Source organism: Anabrus simplex, chromosome 1, assembly GCF_040414725.1.
Source record: "Anabrus simplex isolate iqAnaSimp1 chromosome 1, ASM4041472v1, whole genome shotgun sequence".
In the NCBI taxonomy this organism is placed as follows: domain Eukaryota; kingdom Metazoa; phylum Arthropoda; class Insecta; order Orthoptera; family Tettigoniidae; genus Anabrus; species Anabrus simplex.
The window spans coordinates 340,445,832-340,458,555 of NC_090265.1; positions in this window are offsets into that span (position 1 = coordinate 340,445,832).

Sequence of the window (12,724 nt, forward strand, 5' to 3'; positions counted from 1 at the left end):
AACCTATTGTAATTAGGATACGTCTGAACGTAGTTTAAAATCTGTTGTTGTGTATTGTAGTGACTTATTAGACATTAGAGTGCTTCTTCTGTTATTTTGAGTAGTCTTGCGAATTTCAAACTTTAATATTAATTTTCATATCAGTTGTGCTTACTAATAACCTGTTGTATTATAATTAGGATACGTCTGAACGTAGTTTAAAATCATTGTACTGCATTATAATAGGTATCTTATTATAAATTAGTGTGTTTATTCTATGACAGTGAAATATTTGTTTAGTATGGTACCTGTAGTTTTTGTAGTATCTGTGGTATCTGTATTAACTCTCTTACTAGAATTCTGTGCAGTAATTAGGGTAGACTTCACTGCAGTTTAGAATTGTGTAGAACTAATTCTTGTGTATTACTTTCGGTTTTCAGTAATCAACAGCAATTTTTATTCTGTTAGCGTGTTGTAGGAAAAATATTCGTACAACTAAGTAGTATTGTAGTGTAGTAGTAGCTTATACGAATTGCCTTGTTGTTGTGTGATCTTTGTGAACTATCCTAGACAATATTTCTTTTATTTCATTTTTATTTCGCACAGAATATGTTATTTTATGTTTCCATTTTCTTCCCATTATTCCGTAAATTATGGCTAAGTAATGCAGGTGTAAGAACTGTGGGTGCCCAGGCATTAAGTAGTATGAGGGAGGAGTTGGAGAGTTTGAGGGAGATACTGTAATTAGGATTCTCTCAGAGGACAGGAAGAAAAGTAGCCCTCCCTCAAATAACGTACAGGATACAGTACATGTAAAGGAGGGATGGGAAGGAAATGGGGGAATTGTAGAAGAGAGGTGGTCTAATGTTTTAAGGAGAAGGAGATTGCAGGCTAAGGGCTCTGTTCAGGATCAGAATTCAGGACAGGTGTCTGTGCGAAATCGGTACGAGCCACTGCAGGTAGAACAACCGAGGGAAGATGAATAGGGAACTGTTGCTGATATGTGTGGAAGTAGGAGGAAGGGAGAAGGTAGGAAAGGGAAATGCAGTGTAGTGGAAAGGAAAAGACAGGTGGAACAGGGTAATGGGAGGGAAAAAGGGAGGAAGAAGTAGCTTCTGCAGCAGTGAGAGAAGATAGGGCTGACCAGGAGGGGAGGGGTTCCAATGAGGTGGGTAGGGTTGGGTTTCTGGTCATGGGGGATTCCATCGTTAGACATGTGGGGAAAGTGTGTGGAAGAAAGGGAACCAGGCTAGAGTGTTATCCAGGAATTAGGTTGAGGTAGATGTTGAGGAAAGTAGAAGAGAAGGAAGAGGGAAAGGAGACCGTGGTAGTGTTTCATGTTGGTACTAACGTAAGGCAAGCAGGTATAAGTACCAACATAGTTGGGGATGTGTGGGATCTGGTAAATGCAGCGCGGATAAAGTTTAATTAAGCGGAGATTGTTATCAGTGGAATACTGTGTAGGAGGGATACTGACTGGAAAGTGATTGGGGATTTAAATGAGACTATGGAGTGGGTATGTGGGAAACTGTGAGTGAGATTTCTAGATCCTAATGGGTGGGTAGGAGACAGGGATATGCACTCAGATGGCCTTCACTTAAACCGCAGTGGTACATGTAAGTTAGGAAACTTATGTCGAAGGGTTATGAGCAAGTACATTAAGGGAAACGGGGTGGCCTAGGGACCGGTGTTAAGCAAACAGCGAACTGGAAATCAAGTAGGGATGACATAAAAATGTTAGTACTCAAGTGTAGAAGCATTGGAAACAAAGGAATAGAATTGTAATTTAATAGATATATACTTCCCAGATATTGTAATAGGAGTTGAATCATGGCTGAGAAATGATATAATGGATGCAGAAATATTCTAACGGAACTGGAGTGTGTATCCATTCTGGTGAAAGAAGACTTTATGAGCTACGAAAAAGTTAAGGATGAAAAACATGAAATTCTGGGTGTAAGGCTCATCTCTAAAGATAATAGGGAACTAGATGTCTTTGGGGTGTACAGAAAGGGAAAGGGTAGAGCTGACGCTGATTCAGAATTATTTGATAAGATAATCAGCTATGTTGGAAATGATATGGAAAGGAATGTGATAGTAGCAGGTGATCTCAATTTACCAAAAGTCATTTGGGAAGGTAATGCGAACGACAGGAAGCATGAACAACAAATGGCAAATAAGTTAATATGGGAAGGGCAGCTGATTCAAAAAGTGATGGAACCAACTAGATGGAAGAATATTTCGGATGTGGTGCTGATAAAACCAGATGAGCTCTATAGAGAAACCGAAATAATAGATGGTATTAATGATCACGAAGCTGTTTTTGTTGCATTTAAAAATAAATGTGAAAGAAAGGAAGGTCTTAAAATTAGGACTATTAGGCAGTACCATATGGCTGATAGAACAGGCATGAGGGAGTTTTTAAAAAGTAACTGTGATCGCTGGAAAATGGTAAATAAAAATGTAAACAGACATTGGGATGGTTTTAAAGCAGTTGCTGAGGAATATGAAAATAGGTTTGTACCTTTAAAGGTGGTAAAGAATGGTAGAGATCCACTATATTATAACAGAGAAGTAAAGAGACTAAGAAGGAGGTGCAGGTTGGAACGAAATAGAGTTAGAAATGGTTATGCAAGTAAGGAGAAATTGAAGGAACTTACTAGGAAATTGAATCTAGCAAAGAAGTCAGCTAAGGATAACATGATGGCAAGCATAATTGGTCGTCATACAAATTTTAGCGAAAAATGGAAGGATATGTGTAGGTACTTTAAGGCAGAAACAGGTTCAAAGAAGGACATTCCAGGAATCATTAATGAACAAGGGGAGTGTGTATGCAAGGATCTTCAAAAGGAAGAAGTATTCAGTCAGCAGTATGTAAAGATTGTTGGTTAAAAGGATAATGTCCAGGTGATTAATACTAAAGAAATATTAAAATTTACCTATGATAACAATGACATTTACAATAAGATGCAAATGTTGAAAACTAGAAAATCAGCTGGAATTGATAAGATTTCTGGGGATATACTAAAGGCAATGGGTTGGGATATAGTACCATATCTTAAATACATATTTGATTATTATTTGGTTGAAGGAGCTGTACCAAATGATTGGAGAGTTGCTATAGTAGCCCCTGTGTATTAAGGAAAGGGTGCTAGACATAAAGCTGAAAATTACAGGCCAGTCAATTTGACGTGCATTGCATGTAAGCTTTGGGAAAGCATTCTTTCTGATTATATTACACATGTTTGCGGAATTAACAACTGGTTTGTCAGAAGGCAGTTTGGGTTTAGGAAAGGTTATTCCACAGAAGCTCAGCTTGTAGGATTTCAGCAAGATATAGAAGATATCCTGAATTCAGGAGGCCAAATGGACTACATCGCGGTCGACCTATCTAAGGCATTTGATAGGGTAGATCACGGAAGACTACTAGCAAAAATGAGTGCTATTGGACTAGAAAAAAGAGTGACTGAATGGGTGGCTATATTTCTATAAAATAGAACTCAGAGAATTAGAGTAGGCGAAGCTTTATCTGACCCTGTAATAATTAAGAGGGGAATTCCTCAAGGCAGTATTATTGGACCTTTATATATATATCAATGATATGTGTAAAGAAGTGGAATCAGAGATAAGCCTGTTTACAGATGATGTTATTGTACAGAGTAATAAATATGTTACAAGGTTTTGAGCGGCTGCAGGGTGACCTCGATAGTGTTGTCAGATGGACGGTGGGTAATGGTATGATGATAAACGGGGTTAAAAGTCAGGTTGTGAGTTTCACAAATAGGAAAAGTCCTCTCAGTTTTAATTACTGCGTTGATGGGGTAAAAGTTCCTTTTGTGGATCATTGTAAGTACCTAGGTGTTAATATAAGAAAAGACCTTTATTGGGGTAATCACATAAATATGATTGTTAATAAAGGGTACCGATCTCTGCACATGGTCATGAGGGTGTTTAGGGGTTGTAGTAAGGATGTAAAGGAGAGGGCATATGTCTCTGGTAAGACCCCAACTGGAGTATGGTTCCAGTGTATGGGACCCTCACCAGGATTACTTGATTCAAGAACTGGAAAAAATGCAAAGAAAAGCAGCTCGATTTGTTCCGGGTGATTTCCGACAAAAGAGTAGCGTTACAAAAATGTTGCAAAGTTTGGGCTTGGAAGACTTGGGAGAAAAGAGATGAGCTGCTCGATTAAGTGGTATGTTCCGAGCTGTCAGTGGAGAGATGGCGTGGGAGGACATCAGTAGACGAATAAGTTTGAGTGGTGTCTTTAAAAGTAGGAAAGATCACAATATGAAGATAAAGTTGGAATTCAAGAGGACAAATTGGGGCAAATATTCGTTTATAGGAAGGGGAGTTAGGGATTGGAATAACTTACCAAGGGAGATGTTCAATAATTTTTCAGTTTCTTTGCGATCATATAATAAAAGGCTAGGAAAACAACAAATAGGGAATCTGCTACCTGGGCGCTGCCCTAAATGCAGATCAGTAGTGATTGATTGATTGATTGATTTATTGATTGATTGATTGATTGATTGATTGATTGATTGATTGATTGATTGATTGATTGATTGATTGATTGATTGATTGATTGATTGATTGATTGATTGATTGATTGATTGATTGATTGATTGATTGATTGATTGATTGATTGATATGGAACGATATTTGAATTTGAGTTTTGGAGGGAGAAGCTAGTTTACAAATGACAGAGCCGTTCAAACAGTAACTGTAACTCTCAACAGTGAAACTGCTTGAGATGGAGAGGAGTGTTAATTGTTCTTATGTTGAACTGCTGCCTCAGTCGAGTAAAATGGGTGATATAGTGTCAGAAGGGAAGGAGAGGAACAAGTAATAAAAGAGACTGATTAAGGATGAAGAAGCAAATAGCCAAGAACATTAAGGAAGTTCATTGTCCTCCAAGACTTAATTGTCATCAAGATCGTGGTTTAACTACCTATGGCATCAAATACTTTTTCGATATAGTATACAGCAATAAATCTAAGATTTAACAAGACAACTGTTTATTGAGGTAGGTCAAATTTAAGAGAAAAAGGCAACAACGGCCAAGGGCACAGAATCCGGAAGACCGAGCAGTCGTCGAGTAGAATATTCTGAAAGGAAATGGACTGCAAATTTACGTCTGTCTTAAGTCCTTTTTTTGTCAGTAACAGTCATCACATTGGACAAAATGAAGAACTTGACGAAATTCCTGCAGATGGGTCAAGATATCCTACGTCAAACAAGAGGTGGTTCACGAATCAAACAAAATGACGTTGCTGTCACACGGAGCATTGTAAATCACATCAAAAGTAAGACTATTGAGTCAAGAGGGAAACTGCACGTTCACATTTACCTTCTACTTCGAATGTGAGAAAAATGTATCGCATGTGGAAAAGAGAAGAAACTGACTCCAGACTACAGTCTTCATTCATGATATATTATCGTGTATTCCTCAGTTTAATATTAGATTTGCTTCTCCCAAATCTGTTGCATGTTAATTTTGTGTAACAAATAAGATGGATTTTTTAAAAATATAACGATAATGAAAATCAGAAACTGATAACTGAACATAGGATACGCCTATTGCGTCCAAAGACGTCTTATCAAATACTGTAATCGGATGACCGTTGTTCCGGACATGCAGCATAACGTGCATGGGGTGAGGTTAAATATGCCCATCATATTTGGTGGTATAATCTAGCAATTATGATTCACGATGGGACGCTCGATAAGAACAACGTTTACTTTAACATCGTCGTCGTCGTCATCTGTTTACCCTCCAGGTTCGGCTTTTCCCTCGGACTCAGCGAGGGATCCCACCTCTATCGCCCCAAGGGCAGTGTCCTGGAGCGTGAGACATTGGGTCGGGGGATACAACAGTACCTCGCCCAGGCGGCCTCACCTGCTATGCTGAACAGGGGCCTTGTGGAGGGATGGGAAGATTGGAAGCGATAGACAAGGAAGAGGGAAGGAAGCAGCCGTGGCCTTATGTGAGGTACCATCCCGGCATTCGCCTGGAGGAGAAGTGGGAAACTACGGAAAACCACTTACAGGATGGCTGAGGTGAGAATGGAACACACCTCTACTCAGTTGACCTCCCGAGGCTGAGTGGACCCCGTTCCAGCCCTCGTACCACTTTCCAAATTTCGTGGCAGAGCCGGGAATCGAACCCGGGCCTCCGGGGGTGGCAGCTAATCACGCTAACCACTACATCACAGAGGCGGACATTATTATTATTATTATTATTATTATTATTATTATTATTATTATTATTATTATTATTATTATTATTATTATTTGATCTGTTTTGCACTGCTCATATCTTGGTCTTTCTCTTCTTTTGTAATCTCTCAACAGACCTTTTAATGCGACGCATCACGAATTGCCTTATTTATTTATTTATTTATTTATTTATTTATTTATTTATTTATTTATTTATTTATTTATTTATTTATTTATTTATTTATTTATTTAATTTATCATAGCATTATTTATGCATTTTCCCTTTCTCTGCAAATACCGTAAATCTCAAATGCCGATGATCTAGATGTTAGGCCCCTTTGAACATCAAGCGACAAGCAAGCAGCAAGCATCAAAACTCTGTACGTAACAATAAAACCAGCCTACATACGTTTGGGCCTAGGTGTGCTCATAATCGGGCTTACAGCTCCGGAACTAGAGGTCTATTCCTAATGGTTGAGGTGGTGGTGGTTATTGTTTTAAGAGGAAATAGAAATGGATAACCATTCTCCGAATGGTTGACATACCGCTTGATTGGAAATGAGTGATGTGGGAGAATGAAATTATTGAAAAACTCTATAAAAATTCACAACGAGAATAGCCTTATTAATGTTAATATTAACTTTCGTTCCATATTGACAAAAATTTGCTTTCAATTACTCTCGGCCAGTTCTGTATTTACTTTCTTGGGGGGTGTGATATTTTTTCCTCTTGTTGAATGTCAAGTCAGCATCTACTCCATCAAATTTTATATTTGCTTTCAGTAAAACAGCAGAACATTTATATGGATATATGCAGAAGATAAAAATTTTTTGGAATAAAACAAATAAAATATAAGTGAACTAACTGCACAAAACGAAGCAAGGTTTAAGCAATTCATTCTTACCATTTACTTCTCATAATCAAAATCAAAGACCAAGTTGTTGTTATTATTAATATTATTATATTAGAAACAATGTGTGGTTCCTTGACTTAATGGCCAGCGTAATAGTGTTTGGTTCAGATGGACCCAGGTTCGTTCCATGATCAGATCGGCGATTTAACTAAGTATGGTTGATTTAGCTAGCCCGAGAACTGGCAGCTTAATACACTTTTCTCCATCTACGTACAGCACACCGTACTGCCAACCATTACAGAAAATCGCAATAATGAATACATTCCTCACACAGTGTTGACATCAGAAAGGTCATCCGGTTGTTAAACTCGCCCAAACCCAAGAAGAAGAATTATTATAGCAGTTTTAAAAATTATATGAGAGAACCTGAGGAAATCAACCACCTCAAATTACGACGAATTATTTTTTAACAGCTTAGTATTTAGAGTATTTAAAACTACTTAATGAAGTCCGGCTCCATGGCTAAATGGTTAGCGTGCTGGCCTTTGGCCACAGGGATCCCGGGTTCGATTCCAGGCAGGGTCAGGAATTTTAACCATCATTGGTTAATTTCGCTGGCACGGGGGCTGGGTGTATATGTCATCATCATTTCCTCCTCATCACAACACGCAGGTCGCCTACGGGAGTCAAATAAAAAGACCTGCACCTGGCGAGCCGAACATGTCCTCGGACACTCCCGGCACTAAAAGCCATAAGCCATTTCATTTCATTTACTTAATGAAACCAAGTCGACCGAGTGAGCTGGCCGTGCGGTTAGGGTCGACAGCTGTGAGCTTGCATTCGGGACGTAGTGGATTCGAATCCCACCGTCGTCAGTCCTGAAGATGGTTCTCCATTATTTCCCATTTTCACAGCAAGCAAATGCCTTAATTAAGGTCACGGCCGCTATCTTCCCAATCCTAGCCCTTTCGTATCCCCCTGTTGGCGAAAATCTTCTATGTGTTAGTGCGACGTTAAACAAGTAACTAAAAAGGAAAACAAAAGCAATCCTATGTTATATATAATGCAATAACCACCTTGGCCTAGGAAAATGATTGACAGCCAGCGATATATGCGCAGCAGATTTCACCAGCCAGAAATGCTGGTTGATTATGTCGAGGGAAAAACTTCACTACCACTGTATGGAATAATCGAAAAGCCTGGTCGCTCTACATGAGAAGAAATGGCCTCTTTGGAGAGCTATTAATAGGCTCAGAGTGGATGTGACGATTTCTAGGGACAATTCAAACAAATGGAACATATAAACTGATGCAACATCCACATGTTTAGAATGTGCCGATTTGGACCATACAGGAATTGCATGCTCAACATCAACATAGCTTAGGAAAAAAGCTTAATCAAGTCAATCAGTCACCATTGATCTGAATTTACGGCAGTCACCCAGGTGGCAGGTCACCTGTCTGTTGTTTACCTAGTCTTCTCTTAAATACTTCCAAATAATTTGGAAATTTATTGAACATCTCCCTTGGTAAATGATGCCAATCCCTAACTTCCTATAAACGAATATTTGCCCTAATTTGTCCTAGTGAATTATAACTTTATCTTCATAACATCTTTCCTACTTTTAAGGACATCACTCAAACTTATTCGTCTACTACTGTTACTCCACACCATCTCTCTACTGACAGTTCGGGCAATACCACTTACGGCCTGTACTACAACAGCCAGATAAAAGTGCGGTTTAAATTTATCTGGCAGTTTGCACAATTTTCTGCAAGTTCGGTTGAAAACGCGTACTAGGACTTTCGTTTATGTGCAATCTTGGAGAATATTCTCGAGGTTAGCTATGCCGAAGTTGTAGAGGCAGTTAACGCTCCTATCGGGGACGCTACTGTAAGAATCAAGACGGCTACACATCAAGATGAATCTACATCCAGGAAATTAAATTGTTACGTTTTTCTTTCTTTCTTAATCTGTTTACCCTCCAGGGTTGGCTTTTCCCTCGGATTCAGCAAGGGATCCCACCTCTACCGCCTCAAGGGCAGTGTCCTGGAGTTTCAGACTCTGGGTCGGGGGATACAACTGTGGAGGATGACCAGTATCTCGCCCAGGCGGCCTCATCTGCTATGCTGAAGATTGGGGATGGGAAGATTGGAAGGGATAGACAAGGAAGAGGGAAGGAAGCGGCCGTGGCCTTAAGTTAGGTACCATCCCGGCATTTGCCTGGAGGAGAAGTGGGAAACTACACAAAACCACATCGAGGATGGCTGAGGTGGGAATCGAACCCACCTCTACCCAGTTGACCTCCCGAGGCTGAGTGGACCCCGTTCCAGCCCTCGTACCACTTTTCAAATTTCATGGCAGAGCCGGGAATCGAACCCGGACCTCCGGGGGTGGCAGCTAATCACTCTAACCACTACACCACAGAGGCGGACTTGTTACAATAAAATCTATATATTTATAAAGTATGTCATGCTACCTGTCCAGCTATCACAAAATTCTTAAAGATTTTCCACCGAGCTCGATAGCTGCAGTCGCTTAAGCGCGGCCAGTATCCAGTAATCGGGAGATAGTGGGTTTGAGCCCCACTGTCGGCAGCCCTGAAGATGGTTTTCTGTGGTTTCCCATTTTCACACCAGGCAAATGCCGGGGCTGTACCTTGGTTAAGGCCACGGCCGCTTCCTTCCAATTCCTAGGCCTTTCCTATCCCATCGTCGCCGAAAGACATATTTGTGTCGGTGCGACGTAAAGCAAATAGAAAAAGAAAAAAAAAGATTTTCCAAACTAGCAAGTTGTTGCTACTGAGTATATGAGTTACACATAAGCTTGTCTACAGCAAGCTTCATGGGTAACGTGGTCGTTAGGGCAACATCGTTTGCTGCTATGTAATTCTTCGTGGGTTCGAGTCCCAATAATTTTACATTCCTTTTACCATCTAAATGTTAGTCGGTAGGGTACTAGAGGCGATAGTACTCATTTCCTAACGATGAGTGCGTGTCAAAAGCGTGGGTTCTATTGTAAAACTATCCGCAACGCACATATAGAGTAAAGGTATACGACGTTGTTCATGGCGATTCGTTCGTCGAATGAGGTTGTTATGGATGTTATATTTCTTTGACTTCATAACAATTTTCTACTAAGCATTTACACTAAACTGAGATAAATGCTTGCCATTTACTATTCTCACATTGTATTGAAAAGAAGGAAACTAACTACTTATTCAAAGAAACAAACAATAAATTGAATTAATATAAAATTAATGATCCTAGTCCGCCTCTGTGGTGTAGTGGTTAGTGTGATTAGCTGCCACCCCCGGAGGACCGGGTTCGATTCCAGGCTCTGCCACGAAATTTGAAAAGTAGTACGAGGGCTGGAACGGGGTCCACACAGCCTCGGGGGGTCAACTGACTAGAGCTGGGTTCGATTCCCACCTCAGCCACCCTGGAAGTGGTTTTCCGTGGTTTCCCACTTCTTCTCCAGGCAAATGCCGGGATGGTACCTAACTTAAGGACACGGCCGCTTCCTTCCCTCTTCCTTGTCTATCCCTTCCTATCATTCCATCTCCCACTAAGGCCCCAGTTCGGCATAGCAGGTGAGGCCGCCTGGGCGAGGTACTGGTTGTATCAGTACAGTTGTATCCCCCGGCCCAATGTCTCACGCTCCAGGACACTGCCCTTGAGGCGATGGAGGTGGGATCCCTCACTGAGTCCGAGGGAAGAGCCAACGCTGGAGGGTAAGCAGGTTAAGAAATCCTACGCTGCATCAGTGGTATTAATCACGGATATAAACTTTACTTTCGCCGTGACGAGTAACCTTGTAAATAGTACTAGACAAAAAAGATACATAACCTGAATCTTAACTTGTGCGTCGAAGTTACAGTCTTTCTATTTTCTATAACAGTTGCAGTTTCGTTACATAGTTAATTAATTCTAACATTTCTTCGTAGGTGTAGATTTCAGTCCTAATTCTGTTTTTGACCTGATCTTCCACATTATAGCTTAGTAAGAGTCTGATATTGGACTCTAGTAATACAATTTCAAAAGGAACAGCGCTAAACAAAAGAAAACACCAGGGAACACGTATACCACCGCGCTAAATTTCACTAACCTTATTACCAACGCCATAAAAATGTTACTGCATCTTCCGCATTACAATGCCGTCGTTAAAATCCGTTGGTAGTACGCAAGAAAATATTTAACTTCTAGTTTGCAAAACTGCAGCCTACGTATCTGGCTGTTTACCTGACAGTCGTAGTACAGGCCCTTAGTCGAACAGCTTGTCTCCTTCCTTCCAAGTCTTCCTAGCCCAAATTTTACAACATTTCCGTAACGCTACTTTTCCGCCGGATATCTCCCAGGACAAATCGAGCTATTTTTCACTGGATTTTTTCCAGTTCTCGAATCAAGTAATCCTGGTGAGGTGGTGGTGGTGATTTTTGTTTTAAGAGGAACTAGGTTATCATCCTCTCTGAACAAATTAAGTGGAAAAGAAATTTAACCTACAGTTGGTATGGTACGGGTCAGATCGCTGCAGCGCTCTTAATATGTGCTGTCATTTTCGTGGCTTTATTGCCAGAGGGCTCCACCTGCCAATAGCTGCCTGTTTCTCCACTCTCGTTGCAGGTCAGTGCATGTTCGAGCCTTAAACAGAGCGGTTCATTGTTCCCGGTGCATCTGGGTGTGTCTGACCCGCTCCATACCACGAGTGTGACATACATTCACCTTGTCACTGTCTCCTCCCACCGTCATTTCTTGCAGTTCTTCAATTGTTCGGTGTTAGTAGATATCCTTCTTCTTCTTCTTAATCTGCTTATCCTCCAGGGTCGCTTTTTCCCTCGGACTCAGCGAGGGATCCCACCTCTACCGCCTCAAGGGCAGTGTCCTGGAGCTTGAGACATCGGGTCGGTGGATAAAACTGGGGAGGAGGACCAGTACTTCGCCCAGGCGGCCTCACCTGCTATGCTGAAAAGGGGCCTTGGTGGGGATGGGAAGATTGGAAGGGATAAACAAGGAAGAGGGAAGGAAGCGGCCGTGGCCTTGAGTTAGGTACCATCCCGGCATTTGCCTGGAGGAGAAGTGGGAAACCACTTCCAGGATGGCTGAGGTGGGAATCGAACCCACCTCTACTGAGTTGACCTCCCGAGGCTGAGTGGACCCCGTTCCAGCCCTCGTACCACTTTTCAAATTTCGTAGCAGAGCTGGGAATCGAACCCGGGTCTCCGGGGGTGGTAGCTAATCATACTAACCACTACACCACAGAAGCGGACTAGTAGATACCCATGCAGTGTGTAAATAGTGTGTAGCAGCTATGGTGAGTAGTTTTAGACGAAATACGACTCTGGACGATGAGCCGATTCTTGTTGCTTTGGACGAAAAACATGTAGGTCTTGAAATGAACACACCGAGCTCGATAGCTGCAGTCGCTTAAGTGCGACCAGTATCCAGTAATCGGGAGATAGTGGGTTCGAGCTCCACTGTCGACAGCCCTGAAGATGGTTTTCCGTGGTTTCCCATTTTCATACCAGGCAAATGCTGGGGCTGTACCTCAATTAAGGCCACGGCCGCTGCCTTCCACTTCCTAGGCCTCTCCTATCCCATCGTCGCCATAAGACCTATCTGTGTCAGTGTGACGTAAAGCAAATAGCAAAAAAAAAAAAAAAAAATGAAATGA